The 19,988-nt window shown below is 40.4% G+C and overlaps 3 long non-coding RNA genes across 3 annotated transcripts; 2 read left to right on the top strand and 1 right to left on the bottom strand.

Moving 5' to 3' along the window:
* The first annotated feature begins 435 nt into the window (after window positions 1–435).
* LOC309498230 lies at window positions 436–5,066 on the top strand. The gene is made up of 5 exons (XR_014205881.1): window positions 436–527; window positions 3,334–3,513; window positions 3,616–3,806; window positions 4,265–4,292; window positions 4,458–5,066. It is a non-coding gene; the product is annotated as an uncharacterized lncRNA (long non-coding RNA).
* On the bottom strand, window positions 867–15,850 carry LOC309498231. The gene is made up of 2 exons (XR_014205882.1): window positions 15,731–15,850; window positions 867–1,149 (listed from the first exon to the last, which is right to left on the bottom strand). It is a non-coding gene; the product is annotated as an uncharacterized lncRNA (long non-coding RNA).
* LOC309498229 lies at window positions 15,354–19,505 on the top strand. Its single transcript, XR_014205880.1, has 6 exons — window positions 15,354–15,482; window positions 17,153–17,332; window positions 17,428–17,618; window positions 18,077–18,104; window positions 18,261–18,515; window positions 19,170–19,505. It is a non-coding gene; the product is annotated as an uncharacterized lncRNA (long non-coding RNA).
* Window positions 19,506–19,988: the final 483 nt, after the last annotated feature.

Here is a 19,988-nt window from a genome sequence, read left to right as displayed (position 1 = left end):
CAGATTGGAACATGAGTTTATTTTGGATTAAAAAACCCAACCCAAAGATGTTTTTTAAAGAAGAATTGGGTCAAGCTAATTATTTAGGTCACAGGTTCTTTTTGAACTTTGCATTTCTAAATTGTTGTAGGCCTGTTTTCATTGTATTAAGTGTATGAAAGAGAACTTGAGTAGGCCTATACAATAATAAAGTAACACAATTAATCTTTTGTTAAAATCCATAGGCTATTATTACACACCTTAACTTACAACTATAGGCTAACTATTAAATTATTTAATAAAATATTTATTTTCTGCTACCGCTTATTATGTAGCCTAAGCAGTAGCCTAGTTATAAAACAGACGTATGCAGCCTAATGTGCTGCCTGTAACTGATTTTTAGACGTTTATTTGCGCATTAGAGTCAAAACGAAAGTGAAAGAACATTGAGCTTGAATCAACTAAAAACGAAAGTGTTGCTCAATGACTCAGGATTCAGCACTCAGACCTCACGCAGCACTTTCAGCCTCTGAAGAAGAAGAAGAACAGTAAGTAGCTGTTGGCTATGTCCTTCATTATGCCTTATTTTATTTTTTTTTTTATTTTTTTTATCTCACTGGAACTTTACCTGGTTATTTGTGAATGCGATTTTAAAGTGCATAGGCCTATCACAGAACTGTAAAATACAAATGGATGGAAATCTTCCACCAATGTTTTAGCCGAAATGATATAGATCAGAAATACTGTAAGATTGGTCCGTGTCGCTTCAGTTTTGTTTTTTTTATACCAAAAATGCAAATAAAAACAAAACAAAATTGAAACCAGACGTTCATTTTGTGTGTGTGTGTGTGTGTGTGTGTGTGTGTGTGTGTGTGTGTGTGTGTATGTGTAGCTACTTCATCAGTAGATACTTTTGCTAAATTGTGACTTCAGAAAGCCGAAATCTAACCGATTTTCTATTTTTCCTGTTTTGGTCTTGTAATTTGTGACGTGAGCTGTGGCCGTGGACTGTCTTGTTTAAAAGACTGAACACAGAGGACGACCTTTTTCACCGGAAGTGCCATAGTTTTTTATTATTATAATAAATGTGCTAAGGTAGTCACGGACTGGTCATCGCGAGCAGCCAGGAAAAGAGAAATTTGGCACATTTCCCAGCTTGTTTGTATTTGCCTACTTATGTTATGAATTCATTTTATTAATAGGCTATACCTTAGGCTACACACTTGGTCAGGGGATGCATTTTACAGTACAACCACGAGATCATCCCAGTTCATTTTCAGTGGGATAGGAAGCAGAAGGAGGGCAGCTCACCAAGATCCAGATCCTTCATGGGAATCTAGCATGAAAGATAAAAAGACTTCCAAGCGAAAAAATACAGAAGATTAAGCATATCTATATCTATATCTATATATATATATATATATATATATATATATATATATATATATATATATATATATATATCTCTATATATATATATCTATATCTATATATATATCTATATATATATATATATGTCAGGTTTTTAGCTCTCGTTAGCTCTCCAACAGTCTCCTCTACAGCACTTTAAAAAAAAAAAAATAATTCCCACTATAATAGGATATTTATAGAACATTTGTGACCACATCCCAGTGCTGCTTCCTTGTTCCTGCTTCCTAAAGATTAGAACAGGATTTTCAGAGAGAGGTAACTACGCAGCAATTAAAACGAGAGAGCAAAAAAAAAAACAAAAAAAAAAACATTTAACACATTTAACCCTTATCCTCTCCTCCTGTGCCTAACAAATCCTTCCCTATATCATAATTATTCAAATTATACTTATACTACCCTTCCCTAAATTATACTTATACATTTTTGGGGTAAAAAAAAATCTGCGGAAATAGTGTAAAAGTAGCCCAATTACACGGGATAAACCATGCAGCTTTTAATTACGATGCCAATTAATAAATAAATAAATAAATAATGCTGAAAAATAATGTCTTGGAAGCAGTAGTTTACATGTGTCAAAAATGATCAAAACAGTATCTTTTTTATTTTTTTGTTTTTATTTTTTTTGCTTTGCTTTTTTGTGGTGGGGCTTGTGAAAAAAAAAACTTTAGTGTGGAGCCCGGAGTCCATGTCCACCGAGAATTTTTATTTATATACATTATTTACAGTGCTATGCATAAGTTTAGACACCCATGCTAAAGTTGACTAAAAAGAGGAATAAAAAAATCATCTTTTGGAAATTGAACTTAATGCCTTAATAAAAAAAATTGTGGAAAAATCCAACCTTTTAAGGACACCAATTTTCTTTGTGAATGAATAATGTATCGTAAATAAATAAATGTTCTTCCTTAAAATACAGGGTGCATAAGTCTGGACACCCCTATGTTAAATTCCCATAGAGGCAGGCAGATTTTTTTATTTTTAAAGGCCAGTTACTTCATGGATCCAGGATACTATGCATCCTGATAAAGTTCCCTTGGCCTTTGGAATTAAAATAGCCCCACATCATCACATAGCCTTCACCATACCTAGAGATTGGCATGGAGTACTTTCCATAAGATCATCTCTCAATGCAAATCAAACCAGCTATTAGGCTAACTGAAATAAAATGCCAATCTCTAGGTATGGTGAAGGGTATGTGATGATGTGGGGCTATTTTAATTCCAAAGGCCAAGGGAACTTTATCAGGATGCATAGTATCCTGGATCCATGAAGTAACTGGCCTTTAAAAATAAAAAAATCTGCCTGCCTCTATGGGAATTTAACATAGGGGTGTCCAGACTTATGCACCCTGTATTTTAAGGAAGAACATTTATTTATTTACGATACATTATTCATTCACAAAGAAAATTGGTGTCCTTAAAGGTTGGATAAAAAAAAAAAAAAAAAAATGTATTAAGGCATTAAGTTCAATTTCCAAAAGATGATTTTTTATTTTTTATTTTATCAACTTTAGCATGGGTGTCTAAACTTATGCATAGCACTGTATATACTAATTATTACTATACATTTTTAGTAAACATGGAAATGGTAGAAATATATGCAGGTATAGATAGGCGGGTCAGAGTCCTAAAAAAAAAATCATCCATTTGAAAGCATGCAGATCCATACAATAAACTGGCAATAATGTAATTTGTTGACCATAAATACATTCAAAATGCTGACATTTCATATTTAGACTATTTTTTAACAGGAATGAAAATGAGGCTGCATAAGGATTGAAGGATAATGAATTGATTAAATAACATTTTAATGAAAGTTTGTGTTAATGAAAGGCTAAAATGTAACTAGTTAAAATGCTGAATATTCTAAATTGTATTCTGTTCTTCAACTGTTGTATCTTTCCCCCTCTTATTTTGGACCCAGGACAGACAATGGATTCTGTTGGAGATGAATTCAAGAAAAGTCTTCGTAATAAAGTATCTGGTCTGAAGGAGGTCTATTCCCTTGAGCAATGTCAATTCATACTGTTTTTCTGCACCATTGTTTCTCGTGCTGGAACTGACATTGACGCTGCAATGAAGTACATTGATCAAGTTACAATTGGTGAAGCCAGATTAATAATAAAACATAATTAATTAAACTTATCCGATTTTTTTTTTTTTTTTTTATGATCCAATTAACAATCCACTTTTAACTGCCCTACAGGTTTCACGCCAGTCATCTTGGTGATACTCCATTCTACGTTTGACCCTGAGAGAATTATCCCAGACAGCAACAATGCTATAAAGAGACATGACATATTTGCAGTGGACTGTCTGATTTTTGATAACAAATTACTGAGATGTCAGAAGAATGACAATGCAATTGCTGAAACTGCACAGTACCTCAAATCAAAGGTAGGCATGTTGATCACCATGGACACTTTTCACAAACTGCGATGATGTGTTTCCAGTTATTAACATAAAAATCTAGCAAAGTTTTTATATTTCCATTTTTTTTAAATGTACATTTGTAACACTATACTTTTTTATACAAAATAAATACAACATAAATACAGGGAGGGAAGGTAGGCTAAATTTGACACCCTTTTCTCTTCTGACTGTTGTAATCAATCTCTTTATATATTTTTCTCGTTTAGAAACTTGTGGAAAAGCTATAGTGTATTTTTCTTTTCTTTTGCTATTTCAACAATCAGGAATTAAATTATCATATTTGCTGTATAGAAGTTTACCCATTCATGACAACTTCCGCTTCTGAAACCAGCAAATGTGTGAAAAAGGGTCCAAAGTGAAAGATGAATGTGTGTTTTATTGTGTTTAACACAAATATATTCATATATTAATTTCCCTTCCAGAATCTGACTTCATATTATTTCTTGAGTAGTAAGTATTCCAAGCTTTACATTCTTCATTCTTCAGTAAAATGTTCACTCTTACTATGCAATATCGTAATTAATTATAGTTATAAAAATAAATGAAGGAATGTGAAGGAATAAAACAAAAACCTATGGTATTATATTTTATATAAGCTGTCTTTCATTCTTGCAGAAGATTGTGGAAATCGAAATCTACCCAGAGACCAGAGTGCTGAAAATGGCAGACTAATCACTGATGGAGACTCACCGCAAAGATTCCTTTGTTTCGCTCGTTACTCTCGTTGGTTTATTGCTCTTTGCCTTGTTTTCCTCATTATCCTTTTGGCGCTTATTGCATATTTTTTAGTTAAACTGCTTTGTTGATAATTAATCCAGTGCTAATTAACACAGTCTGCCTCTCATTTAATGAAGAATGAAATTAGCATTTTGTGATTTTCAGCAGTAACTGTCAGCCGCTCAAATGATCCTATAATGTCAACGACATACAGAATATCACCAAAACTGCATGTATAGTAGACAGCATGAAGATAATTACATTTTGAATATAAATTAGCAGGTAACTGTTATATGATGATGCTTAGAAATGTCTATGTGAGATGTGTTTCTAGTAAAGATGTATGCATGAACTTCACTTTTTAAATAAGTGTTTTGTGATTGAATAGTTAGAATAGTAGACAAACAGTCAACTGTCATTTTCAAATGTGCTAATGTTGCATGTCATTGTAAAAAAACAACAACAACAGCCTAGCCTAAATAAACAGCTTTTTCTTGCCACTTTTTATTCATGTGTTCTTTCATTTTTCCTATTATTTCTGCTTTACTCAGTGGACTATTTCATTTCCTTGTACTCCCACATGCACCCTCAGAACTAAACCAATGTTCTGTAGATTTATAAGTATCTCATTTATTAATTCTTGTCTTGTTGACTGGCCACGCCACTTAATAAACTATTTAAAGCTGACAGAGAGTCTGTACAAAAAACTTCCTTTATTGGCTTTTACGCAAAATACGCACTTTAATGCAAAAATACACGACATGCAAGATGAGACGGAATAGGAATTCAGAATAGTATTTATTTAATCTTCATAACACTCAGGAACAGAGAGAAACGTAGGATAAATCACAAACCAACTTAACATGCGAGAACTGACAAGGGACATAACAGGGAGTTTAAATACAAGACAAAAATAATGACTGATGATAATTATATGTAACCATAGAAAACAAGGAGATAATAAGTAACCAAGGAAACCAAAACTAAACGGAGCAGAGAAAAAGGAACTAAGGGAAACAAAACAGAATATAAAAGAATATTATGGTTTATTTACATAATATAATATAAAAGTCCATAACTATGACACTTATGCACTGTTGTATCCATCACACTCACAATCAAAGACTACTACTGTCATGTCTTCTGCCATGTGGATTATATTGGGAACAATAGCGCTCTTGCGAAAGCTGCAATATCATATTAGTTAGTAAGTGTTTATTTGGCCACTTCATTCTCTACCTCAGCCAGTTTACTGTATTTATATCACAGTTTACGGTGTTTCACTGTAAAGAAAAACTCAAACACATAAAATTTCAAAATGAGGTTGAAACGATGGATAACACTAAGCACAAAAGTACACTGTAAAAAGTTGTAGGTTAACCTGCAATTGCTAGAACTATTGCTACCTGATATAAAACATAAAAAAAAAATATTGTTCAGTGATGTCAAATAGTATTATTAACTTGAATTAAACCACTTAATTTAGATGTCACCATTTTTAGATTACCACTTTTTTAGTGTAAACAAATTTATTCTGGCATGTATTTCCTATTTACACTTACAGTTTTTTTTTTTTATGACTCATTTTTGCATGATTATAATCACAAAACAAATCTCGGCCAGCAGCTTTGTTTATTGTAGACAATAAAGCTAATAATCAATGGACCAGTGAGATTAGAAGACACATTAGAAGAAAGCAACACTGTTCAGAATGTAATAAAGCATTATGTTTATGTTTTGATATATAATCAAAGATTGATTGTTCTTCTTTGTTATCTCTATATGTTACATTTATTTATATAATCACATTTTTAGGACTATAATATTTGTTAAAAAGTCAGAGATTTGATTAAATAGATTTGGTTGAACAGAGAAATATCAGAGGTATATCAAAGGTCCTGATAGCGGATGAATTTCGGTCCTGATACTCCTTCCAGACCTAAAGAGTAAGTCTGTACACTGAGAAAGCAGAACTGTAACTAAAAACAAAATATAACGATGTGTCCGAAAGCTGAAAAATTCTGTCTCCGCAGGCAGAAAATGGAGGAAGGAATTAAGACGAGAAAACAAACCCAATGATCGTGTCACATTCTAAAAAAAAAAAAAAATTCTTAAAAAATATATTATTTAAAGGTATAGCGGAGGATGTTTTACTTCCTGGTGGGTAACCTATACTATTGGACCTCCTAATTGTCAATCATTCTGGTGAATCAATCAAACTTTTCAAAAAGTGGAGAGGGCGGGTCTTATCTAAAATTTGGAAAGATCCTCCGCTATACCTTTAACATCACTGAAACAACTTAGACCTATATACATACCATCAAAACTAAGTTAAATCACTCTTAAGGTAGCAGTTGCATCTGTTCAGTTTTATGAAGGCAACATAGATTCTTTATTGCCTATGATATCGTACTCGGTTACTAACGTAACCTCGGTTCTCTCTAGAAGAGGGAACGAGTACTGCGTAAGTATCTTACGCTAGGGGAAAATCCCTTTTCCGCGAGATATTGAAGCCAAAAAATTATCCTTAATTTTGTATTATTGTAAAACGCGTTGTGGCAGCATACAGACATAGGCAAGACGGCTCATGTGCCTATTGGCTGTTCTGCGGCAACTGCAGCAGCCTATCGAGCGAGGCCTAGCGTGACGTCAGACCGCCGAAACGGGCGTGGCTTAGGCCTATAAATCCAGCTCGCAGGCAGCTGATATCTGTTTTTTCATCGCCGAAGCTAACCAGAGCGTATGCATGCACGGCAAGATACGCAGTACTCGTTCCCTCTTCTAGAGAGAACCGAGTACGTTCTCTTACGAGAGGTCTCTCGTACTGCGTAAGTATCTTACGCTAGGGGACCCAATGTAAAACGCCGTGCGTGCTGGGATCTGACACCAAAGACCCAAGGGCGAAAGCCCGGGGTTCATATAGTGCATAATCACCAGGGGAACTCACAGGGAGTCCGGGAAGAGGGAGGGGCGGAGCCGCGCTCTTCCACATATAGCAGCGTCCCTCAGACGCAAATTACATCATACAGACAGGGCGGAGTATGGCCTGAGCTGATGGAAAATTGTGGGTCTTATTTATTTGCCCATAAGCATTTTGCGGTCGATCAGCGAGCAGTGCTCATCGAGCAGTGCTCAGCAGACACAGTATTCTGAACCGATAGCATCAGAACAGACAGTACTGGTATATTTAGACCGACAACAGCCTGGCCTGTAAGGCGGGAACCTCTAGGTTATAAAACCTTATAAATGTAGACGGGGAGGCCCAGCCTGCCGCCATACATATATCTTGCAAGGCAATCCCACTTGACCAGGCCCACGATGAAGCCATGCTTCTCGTGGAGTCCGATCTGACACCCAACGAGCACTGCATACCCTTGGAAGTGTACGCCAGCGCAATGGCGTCAACTATCCATCTGGATAGGCTCTGTTTCGACGCGGCTAGTCCCTTGGAACGTCCGCTGAACGAAACGAAGAGCTGCTCCGTCTGTCTGAAGACAGATGAGCGAGACACATAAGCTCTTAATGCCCTGACTGGACAAAGGAAGCTCGCGTCTCCTTCCTCATCAGAGACCGGTAGGGCTGACAGGGAAATGACCTGCGCCCTAAACGGTGTGTTGAGGGATTTTGGAACATAACCGTGCTTAGGTTTGAGTATAACTCTTGAGTCATTAGGTCAGAACTCAATGCACGTCACGCTTACTGAGAGCGCGTGTAAGTCCCCTATGCGCTTCACTGAAGCGAGAGCCAGAAGAAACACTGTCTTGAAAGACAGGTGTTTAAGATCAATCTTCTGTAAAGGCTCGAATGGGTCACCTTTCATGGCCTCCAGTACCACAGAAAGGTCCCATACGGGGACTGAGGGAGGTCTGGGAGGATTCAGTCTCTTAGCTCCTCTAAGGAAGCGGATGACTAAATCGTTCCTTCCTATTGACTGACCAAGCGTTGTTTTTGAGAACGCTGCTATGGCCGCCACATAAACTTTGAGCGTGGAAGGGGACCTGCCCGTGTCCAACAGCTCTTGTAGGAAGGAGAGAACCTCTGTCACCCCACAGTCTGGGGGCGACACGCCACGAGCTGTGCACCAGCTGGAGAACACTGACCATTTCGAGGAATAGAGACGTCGCGTAGACGGAGCTCTAGCCTGCGTGACGTGTTTAACACTCCGCTTGGGAGGTCAGCGGGTACCCGTTGATGGCCCAAACATGAAGGGACCACAGCTCTGGGCGCGGATGCCAAATCGAGACCTTGGCCTGAAAGAGGAAGTCCCTCCTCACTGGCACTGGCCATGGGGCAGTGCTCGCTAGCTGCATCAGAACTGGGAACCAGGGTTGGTTTTTCCAGAACGGCGCTACGAGTAGCACTGAGCATCCTTCTTCCCTGATTCGCTCTATCACCTGAGGCAGGAGAGAGATGGGAGGAAAGGCATAGAGCGGGCGGCGGGGCCATGCATGAGCCAGCCTGCTCTTGGAGAAAAATTCCAGACAGTAAGCGTTTTCTTGAGACGCGAACAGGTCTACTTCCACTCTGCGGAATTTCTTCCACAGCAGCTGGACTGTCTGTGGGTGTAGAGACCACTCGCCTGTCGGAACATTGTTCCTGGACAGTCTATCCGGTCCTACGTTTAGGAGCCCTGGCACATGCGCTGCTCTCAGCGAGAGCAGGTTGCGCTGAGCCCACACCAGGAGGCGTTCTGTCAGCCTGTGCAGGTTTCGGGACCTGAGGCCGCCCTGGCGATTTATGTAGGACACCACTGACATGTTGTCCGAACGGACCAGGACGTGGTGTCCTCGTATTTGGGGACAAAAACGCGTCAGCGCGTTGTCTACTGCCAGCAGTTTATGTGCAGAAGCTTCTCCCGTTCCGACCATTGGGCGAAGAACGGTCTGCCCTCAAGCAGCGCTCCCCATCCCGAGGTGGATCCGTCCGTAGACACTACCTTCACACTCGAGGAAGTCCCCAGGCTTACACCTGATTGGTACCAGTCGTTTGCTTTCCAAGGTTTCAGAGCTGCGATGCATTTCTGATTGACCTTGAGACGAAGCAGACCGGAAGCCCACGCTCGGCGCGGCACTCGCGCTTTCAGCCAGAACTGTAGTGGGCGCATGCGAAGCAAGCCCAGCTGAAGAACTGATGATGCTGAGGCCATGAGACCTAGCATCCTCTGAAATTTCTTGAGCGGGAATGATGAGCCGCAGCGGAAAGAGCTCGCTGCGCGCTGAATGTCTAGTACGCGCTGTGGTGACAGTCGAGCTGTCATAGACAGCGAGTCCAGTTTTGTGCCCAGAAAAGATATTATCTGTCTGGGGGACAGAGAACTCTTCGCCCAATTGACTCTGAGACCCAGATTCTCAAGGTGATCGAGTAAAATGGTCCTGTGCTCTATGAGCACCGAGTGAGATTGAGCTAGAATCAGCCAATCGTCCAAGTAGTTCAATACTCGCATGCCTTGTAGCCTGAGGGGAGCGAGCGCTGCGTCCATGCACATCGTAAATGTACGGGGTGCTAGGGACAAGCCGAACGGTAGGACTGTGAACTGATATGCCTGGCCCTCGAAGGCGAATCTCAAATATCGCCTGTGACGTGACGCTATCTGTATTTGAAAATACGCGTCTTTCAGATCTATTGACACGAACCAATCTCCTCGGCGAATCTGCGCGAGGATTTTTCTGGTCGTGAGCATTCTGAACTGTCGCTTTGCAAGCACTCTGTTCAGTTGCCTTAGATCTAGTATGGGTCTGAGACCCCCATCTTTTTTCGGTACCAGGAAGTATCTGCTGTATAGCCCTCCTTCGCTCTGAGCTTGAGATAACGGCTCTATGGCCCCTTTGCTCAATAGTTTCAAAATTTCGGCTCGAAGTAGGTGTGCTACTTCTGCTTTTACCGTGGTCTCAACGCGCGTCGCATAGCGACGAGGGCGTCGGCGAAACTGTAGCGAATAGCCTCTTTTTATAATGTCTAGCACCCACTTCGAAACCCCGGGTAGCCTCGCCCATGCATCTGCATGAATGGCTAGGGGTTGAATGCGAAGCACGCTCTGGTCGCTCAGCGACAGAGGGGCTTCGGTGTGCTGTAACACAAGCGTCGCGCTTATGACATTCGAGGCAGAGGGCGCGCTGATAACAGCGGGCAGATTGCCCACGCTCGGCTCCTCTGCGATGGTTAGCCGAGAGGGGGAGGGCTGGGCGAGTCCCGTAGGACTTGTCATGTCTATGTGTGGATGTGGGTGCGGGATAGCAGGCACATTTACCACACCGAGAGCATTGTCCGCCTGAGCAGAGCGAATGCACGTTGGATTCGTTTTTACAGAAACCTCGAGACATGCAGGACGTAGTGATTGTGGGCACTGGGCAGTGGGCACATCTGCTATGTTTAATGCGCAATCGAACTGGGTCGATTTTATGTGCGCGAGCCCTGTGTGACGGGCTGTGCTTGTGTGTAGGAATGGGCACTGGGCAGTGGGCATTTTGTCTACACTCATAACACCATCGGCCGTGGCCGGGACACCAGAAAATACACTCTTTGTGGGATTTATCTGGGTAGCCGTTAAAAACGGCATTTGTATGCAGGCAAGCGGGCAGTGGAACCGGCTTGTTGACTGCAAAATACACTGGAACAGTCACATTTCTTGGAACTGAACGAGCGATGAGTTTTGGTGGAAGTTCGGCCGCAGTGGGACTTGGACACCGTCGTTTCCCTAGGCGTGCTAGGACGACTTCGGGGCCTCGGGCTTTACCGCAATCCTGGGCCGCGGCCCACGTGGGGCGGGGCGGCGGCCAGATGAGCGAGAGCGCGGTCTCGCGCTTCGGGCCTGTCGGCGCTGCGAAGTGGCGGCGGTGGGCGGAGGCTGAGGCTGTGAGCTCTGAGTAGAAGGTTTCTCACGGCCTGCTGCAGAACTGGAGCGCTTCGGCAGGAAGTGCTTCATAGCCTGTGACGCTTTCTGTACCTCGGCGAATCTTTCCGCGAAATCTTTGACGGAAGTTCCGAAGAGGCCAGCGGGAGAAAGCGGAGCGTCGAGGAACGCGGCGCGCTCAGACTCAGACATCTCAGAGAGCGTTAGCCATAGGTGTCTCTCAGTCACAGTGAGAGAGGCCATGCTCCGTCCTATGGCCTGTGCAGCAGACTTAGTAGCGCGGAGAGCGAGGTCCGTAGCACTTCTCAAGTCTGGCACGCAAATTGCATCTGGTCCTTTCTCATCCAGCTTTCGGAGGAGATCGGCCTGGAAAATTTGCAGTGTGGCCATAGTATGCAGCACTGACGCAGCCTGCCCAGCGGCGGAGAAAGCGCGACCGAGCAGGGTTGACGTCATGCGGCAAGCTTTTGAAGGCAGAGCCAGCTTAGCGCGCCGTCCAGCAGGAGGGCGGGCATAGGTGGGCTGCTATCGCTTCTTCGACCGGCGGCAGCGAATGGTAACCTCTGCTTTTAGCATCGTCAACAGCAGAGAATGCAAGCGAAACAGAAGAGCGCATTCTAGCTGAGAAGGGGGCGTTCCAAGACTTAGCGACTTCTTCGTGTAACTCAGGAAGAAAGGGCGCTGGTCTGGACGCAGGCGAAGCGCGCTCCCCAGGAAGAAAATATCCATCCAGCCGGTTGTGAGCAGGCTGTTCAGGCGTAGACCACTCGAGGCCGAGGCTCGCCGCGGCCTGTGCGAGTACGCGCATCAGCTCTGACTCGATGCTAGCTCTTTTGCCTGACGATGCGCGGACAGAGGGCGCGAGATCCACAGAGCTCGCCCAATCCTCACTGCCCGATGCCAGGAGAGAGCAGGAATCATCCTCCCCCAACGCGGCTTTTTCATCAGCGTCATCGACGGAAGCGGCGGCAGACGGCGGCCGCTGTCCGTCAGGAAGAGACACTGACGAAGCCGGTGAAGCTGGCGGGCGAACCGGCGAGCTTTGACGGGTGGGGGAAGGTTTCGGGACCCGCTGAGCACGGCGCTTTTTACGGCGCGGCACTACAGCGGGCGGAGGTGCAGTCTCAGTGAAATATGCCAGGCGAGTCCTCAGAGTCGCCATAGGCAGTAGCTCGCAGTGATGGCAGCCGCCGTCAGCGAGCACGAGAGCTGCATGATCCTCACCCAGGCAGGAAACGCAGATAACGTGGCGGTCCCCGTCGCTGAGTGTGGCTCTGCACGAGCCGCAGGAAGGCATCTTTAAAAAGACGCAAGCTCTTTTAGACAGTGTGTGTCGCGGCGGCGACACACACACACAACAGAGAGTGTAAAGGATATAGGCGCCGGATAGTGCAGCAGGAAGGCGATTGAAGGCGGCGCGGCCAGCGACTTCAGTGACGACTCGTCCCGCTGCAAGTGCTTCCTCCGACGGCGCGGCTTCTCTCCGGATCCAGCGATGCGTGTGCTTCGCTGAAGAGATGAAAAATCAGATATCAGCTGCCTGCGAGCTGGATTTATAGGCCTAAGCCACGCCCGTTTCGGAGGGACGTGACGCAGTGGGCGCGAAGCACCCTCATTGGGTCTGACGTCACGCTAGGCCTCGCTCGATATGCTGCTGCAGTTGCCGCAGAACAGCCAATAGGCACACGAGCCGTCTTGCCTATGTCTGTATGCTGCCACAACGCGTTTTACAATAATACAAAATTAGGGATAATTTTTTTACTTCAATATCTCGCGGAAAAGGGATTTTCCCCTAGCGTAAGATACCTACGCAGTACGAGAGACCTCTCGTAAGAGAACTCCCATTGACTTAACATTGCTGAATGTTTAGATTTTCAAACTCCCCAACTGTCAAAAATTCTAATCTAAACTCCTTGAAGCCCTAGACTAAATCAAACTGCCATTCTATAAACTCTCTTAAAATCCCATAGACTTTCATTGCGGAATGTTCAAATTGAGCCAAGACTATTTAAACTTCAACTGCCTAAATTCAAATTTTGACAGTTGGAGAGGCTCATTAGACTCCATCAGCTGCCATTCTATGTACTATTTATAATTCATTGAGACCCGTTTAAGCTTTCTTTCTTTCTTTCTTTCTTTCTTTCTTTCTTTCTTTCTTTCTTTCTTTCTTTCTTTCTTTCTTTCTTTCTTTCTTTCTTTCTTTCTGCCTAACTAATCTATCTATCTATCTATCTATCTATCTATCTATCTATCTATCTTTTTAACTAATCATTCTGTCTTTCTAACTAATCTTTCTTTCTTTCTTTCTTTCTTTCTTTCTTTCTTTCTTTCTTTCTTTCTTTCTTTCTCTTTCTCTTTCTTTCTTTTCTTTCTTTCTTTCTTTCTTTCTTTCTAATCTTGCTTTCTTTCTAACTATTTCTCTCTTTCTTTCTAACTCCAAACTAAATTCAGATTTTGACAGTTGGAGAGGTTCATTAGACTCCATCAGCAGCCATTCAATGTACTATTTCTAATTCATTGGGACTTATTTAAGCTTCCATTCTATTATTTCTAAACTGAAAACCTTCAAACTTCTACAAACTTTTAAAACTACTAAACTAAAACTTAAACAAATTAAAACTTCAAACTTCAAGCTTTTAAAAATTCTTCAAACTTTCTGGCAAGGCTTTTTCATGCCAACTTAAAGTTTGTCTACAAACTTTTTCATCTAGTTATAAATACTCTACATTATATTTAAATAACATAATAATTAAACTGCTAAAGATCTGCTAAAAAAATATAGGCTACAAGTGCATTCTCTTGAGAAAAGTAGCATATAACCATTGAGCTCTCACATAGATGATTTTTCACAGAGCAGTATCATTTTGTCTTACAAAACTGACTTTTTTAAAAATTAGTCAGTTGGCTAACTGTCAGCAGATCAGATGATGATGATAATGATGATGATCATGATAGCATGCTACACTCTAAAAACTGCTGGGTTGTGTTAACCCAATTTTGGGTCAAATATGGTCTCACCCAACGTTGGGTTAAAAATGAAATTTAAAAATGGACAAACCCAGCCGTTGGTTTACATTTTTAATGTAACCAATGCAATTTGTCCATTTTTAAATTGCATTTTTGTCCATTTTTGATTTTGTCCAAAATGCAATTTGTCCATTTTTAAATTGCATTTTTTAACCCAACGTTGGGTGAGACCATATTTGACCCAAAATTGGGTTAACACAACCCAGCAGTTTTTAGAGTGTACTAAATATAACTTAAAACATTGAACTTTAACTTTTATGATTTAATAAGCTAAGTATTTAATAAGTTAAAGTTCAAAGTTTTAAGTTACACTATGATGCATATAGGGAATTAAGGAATATTTTATCTTCCTGAAGTTGGGTTCCTAAAGTTACAACACTCTCTGTTTCTGAAGATAAACTGATTCTGTATGTCCTTTAATTAATTTTCATGACTTTCAGATATCCCAATGGAAGATTTTTAAGAATGTGTTAAATCATTTGTAAATGTGTTTATGAGATGTTAAAACAGGATGGGTTAAAGGTTAAACAGATTGGAACATGAGTTTATTTTGGATTAAAAAACCCAACCCAAAGATTTTTTTTAAAGAAGAATTGGGTCAAGCTAATTATTTAGGTCACAGGTTCTTTTTGAACTTTGCACTTTCTAAATTGTTGTAGGCCTGTTTTCATTTTATTAAGTGTATGAAAGAGAACTTGAGTAGGCCTATACAATAATAAAGTAACACAATTAATCTTTTGTTAAAATCCATAGGCTATTACACACCTTAACTTACAACTATAGGCTAACTATTAAATGATTTAATCAAATATTTATTTTCTGCTACCAATTATTATGTAGCCTAAGCAGTAGCCTAGTTATAAAACAGACGTATGCAGCCTAATGTGTAACTGATTTTTAGTCGTTTATTTGCGCATTAGAGTCAAAACGAAAGTGAAAGAACATTGAGCTTGAATCAACTAAAAACGAAAGTGTTGCTCAATGACTCAGGATTCAGCGCTCAGACCTCACGCAGCACTTTCAGCCTCTGAAGAAGAAGAAGAACAGTAAGTAGCTGTTGGCTATGTCCTTCAATATGCCTTATTTTATGTATTTTTTTATCCCACTGGAACTTTACCTGGTTATTTGTGAATGAGATTTTAAAGTGCATAGGCCTATCACAGAATTGTAAAATACAAATGGATAGAAATCTTCCACCAATGTTTTAGCCGAAATTATATAGATCAGAAATATCGTAAGAGTGGTCCGTGTCGCTTCAGTTTTAGTTTTGTTTTCCCAGCTTGTTTGTATTTACCTACTTATTTGTTATTAATTCATTTTATTAATAAGCTTACACACTTGGTCAGGGGATACATTTTACAGTACAACCACGAGATCATCCCAGTTCATTTTCAGTGGGATAGGAAGCAGCAGGAGATTAAGCATATCTCTATCTATCTATCTATCTATCTATCTATCTGTCTGTCCGTCCGTCCGTCCGTCCGTCCGTCCGTCCGTCCGTCCGTCCGTCCGTCCGTCCGTCCGTCCGTCCGTCCGTCCGTCCGTCCGTCCGTCCGTCCGTCCGTCCGTCCGTCCGTCCGTCCGTCCGTCCGTCCGTCCGTCCGTCCGTCCGTCCGTCCGTCCGTCCGTCCGTCCGTCCGTCCGTCCGTCCGTCCGTCCGTCCGTCCGTCCGTCCGTCCGTCCGTCCGTCCGTCCGTCCGTCCGTCCGTCCGTCCGTCCGTCCGTCCGTCCGTCCGTCCGTCCGTCCGTCCGTCCGTCCGTCCGTCCGTCCGTCCGTCCGTCCGTCCGTCCGTCCGTCCGTCCGTCCGTCCGTCCGTCCGTCCGTCCGTCCGTCCGTCCGTCCGTCCGTCCGTCCGTCCGTCCGTCCGTCCGTCCGTCCGTCCGTCCGTCCGTCCGTCCGTCCGTCCGTCCGTCCGTCCGTCCGTCCGTCCGTCCGTCCATCCATCCATCCATCTATCTATCTATCTATCTATCTATCTATCTATCTATATATTTTATACTACCCTTCCCTAAATTATACTTATAATTTTTTGGGTAAAAAAAAATCTGCGGAAACAGTGTATAAGTAGTCCAATTCCACGGGATAACCCATGCAGCTTTTATTTACGATGCCAATAAATAAATCAATAAATAAATAATGCTGAAAAATAATGTCTTGGAAGCAGAAGTTTACATGGGTCAAATATGATCAAAACAGTATGTTTTCTTTGTTTGTTTTTTTTGCTTTGCTTTTTTGTGGTGGAGCTTGTGAAATTTTTTGTGGTGGAGCTTGTGAAAAAAAAACTTTAGTGTGTCCATGTCCACCGAGAATTTTTTTTTATTTAACATTATTTATATTAATTATTACTATACATTTTTAGTAAACATGGAAATGGTAGAAATATATGCAGGTATAGATAGGCGGGTCAGAGTCCTAAAAAAAAAATCATCCATTTGAAAGCATGCAGATCCATACAATAAACTGCCAATAATGTAATTTGTTGACCATAAATGCATTCAAAATGCTGACATTTCATATTTAGACTATTTTTTAACAGGAATGAAAACGAGGCTGCATAAGGATTGAAGGATAATGAATTGATTAATAAAATAACATTTTAATGAAAGTTTGTGTTAATGAAAGGCTAAAGTGTAACTATAGTTAAAATGCTGAATATTCTAAATTGTATTCTGTTCTTCAACTGTTTTATCTTTCCCCCTCTTATTTTGGACCCAGGACAGACAATGGATTCTGTTGGAGATGAATTCAAGAAAAGTCTTCGTAATAAAGTATCTGGTCTGAAGGAGGTCTATTCCCTTGAGCAATGTCAATTCATACTGTTTTTCTGCACCATTGTTTCTCGTGCTGGAACTGACATTGACGCTGCAATGAAGTACATTGATCAAGTTACAATTGGTGAAGCCAGATTAATAATATAACATAATTAATTAAACTTAACCGATTTTTTTTTTAATGATCCAATTAACAATCCACTTTTAACTGCCCTACAGGTTTCACGCCAGTCATCTTGGTGATACTCCATTCTACGTTTGACCCTGAGAGAATTATCCCAGACAGCAACAATGCTATAAAGAGACATGACATATTTGCAGTGGACTGTCTGATTTTTGATAACAAATTACTGAGATGTCAGAAGAATGACAATGCAATTGCTGAAACTGCACAGTACCTCAAATCAAAGGTAGGCATGTTGATCACCATGGACACTTTTCACAAACTGCGATGATGTGTTTCCAGTTATTAACATAAAAATCTAGCAAAGTTTTTATATTTCCATTTTTTTTAAATGTACATTTGTAACACTATACTTTTTTATACAAAATAAATACAACATAAATACAGGGAGGGAAGGTAGGCTAAATTTGACACCCTTTTCTCTTCTGACTGTTGTAATCAATCTCTTTATATATTTTTCTCGTTTAGAAACTTGTGGAAAAGCTATAGTGTATTTTTCTTTTCTTTTGCTATTTCAACAATCAGGAATTAAATTATCATATTTGCTGTATAGAAGTTTACCCATTCATGACAACTTCCGCTTCTGAAACCAGCAAATGTGTGAAAAAGGGTCCAAAGTGAAAGATGAATGTGTGTTTTATTGTGTTTAACACAAATATATTCATATATTAATTTCCCTTCCAGAATCTGACTTCATATTATTTCTTGAGTAGTAAGTATTCCAAGCTTTACATTCTTCATTCTTCAGTAAAATGTTCACTCTTACTATGCAATATCGTAATTAATTATAGTTATAAAAAAAACTATAAAAAAAAACTAAAAAAACTATGGTATTATATTTGATATAAGCTGTCTTTCATTCTTGCAGAAGATGGTGGAAATCGAAATCTACCCAGAGACCAGAGTGCTGAAAATGGCAGACTCACTGATGGAGACTCACCGCAAAGATTCCTTTGTTTCGCTCGTTACTCTCGTTGGTTTATTGCTCTTGTTTTCCTTGTTTTCCTCATTATCCTTTTGGCGCTTATTGGATCTTTTTTAGGTTAACAGCTTTGTTGTTAATTAATCCAGTGCTAATTACAGTAACACAGTCTGCCTCTCATTTAATGAAAAATTTACAGTAGTGAGGTAACTGAGTACAAGACACTGAATATGTATGTTTCACATTTTTACTGCATTATGCTCTTTGCAATTCTAATTTGTTCACAGCATTGTGCAAAATAAAAAAGACACCCTTATTTACAACAAACATAAACTCCCTTTGGGTAAACTCCCACTGTGCACAACTGGAAACAATGTTGCAGTACATATTGGAAGTGAACATTGGTTGCAACTAATGCTTCACACACCCCTTCTCATCAGTGAAAGCTGAGATTCACCTGAGAGAAATTGTTCAATTTAGGAGACATTTTCACAAAAAAAAAAAAAAAAATGCTTGACAGATTTTGACAACTGGTTCAACATTTTTGTATATAATGACTCAAGCAATGAAATGAGGACTATTAGTTTTATATGGAATGACTATTCAGCATTCACAAGTATAGTTAATTTTGACTGACATGACATAAGCAAATGATAATGTTATAAAACAGCAGAGAGTTGTATGAAAGCAATTGATGCATGTCCAAAAGCATTTGCAATTTGTTAGAAGGAATGAGAAACTGCTACTATGATGTGCACAAATGACTAAATGTTGTGGAGGTTGAACTAACTGTTGTGCAAATGTAAATAGTGATGTGAGAAATGCACCAAAGCGACTGAGAAAAACTGTAATTAGCATTTTGTGATTTTCAGCAGTAACTGTCAGCCGCTCAAATTATCCTATAATGTCAACGACATACAGAATATCACCAAAACTGCATGTAGACAGCATGAAGAGAATTACATTTTGAATATAAATTATTAATTAACTGGTTATATGATGATGCTTAGAAATGTCTATGTGAGATGTGTTTCTAGTAAATAAGTATGCATGAACTTCACTTTTTAAATAAGTGTTTTGTGATTGAATAGTTGAGGCACAAACAGTCAACTGTCATTAAATGTGCTAATGTTGCATGTCATTGTTAAATAAAAAAACAGCCTAGCCTAAATAAACATCTTTTTCTTGCCACTTTTTATTCATGTGTTCTTTCATTTTTCCTATTATTTCTGCTTTACTCAGTGGACTATTTCATTTCCTTGTACTCCCACATATGCACCCTCAGAACTAAACCAATGTTCTGTAGATTTATAAGTATCTCATTTATTAGTACAAATAACTTCCTTTATTGGCTTTTACGCAAAATACACACTTTCTTTTTTACTAGGAATTCAGAATAGTATTTATTTAATCTTCATAACACTCAGGAACAGAGAGAAACGTATCGCAAACCAACTTACAGTAACATGGGAGAACTGACAAGGGACATAACAGGAAGTTTAGATACAAGACAAACATAATGACTGATGATAATTATACGTGACCACAGAAAACAAGGAGATAATAAGTAACCAAGGAAACCAAAACTAAACGGAGCAGAGAAAAAGGAACTAAGGGAAACAAAACAGAATATAAAAGAATATTATGGTTTATTTACATAATATAATATAAAAG

Source organism: Leuciscus leuciscus, assembly GCF_965113295.1.
Source record: "Leuciscus leuciscus genome assembly, chromosome: 5".
NCBI classification, from domain to species: Eukaryota; Metazoa; Chordata; class Actinopteri; order Cypriniformes; family Leuciscidae; genus Leuciscus; species Leuciscus leuciscus.
The sequence above is the reverse complement of the archived record's forward strand: the minus strand, read 5'-3'. Positions and strand labels throughout refer to the sequence as shown.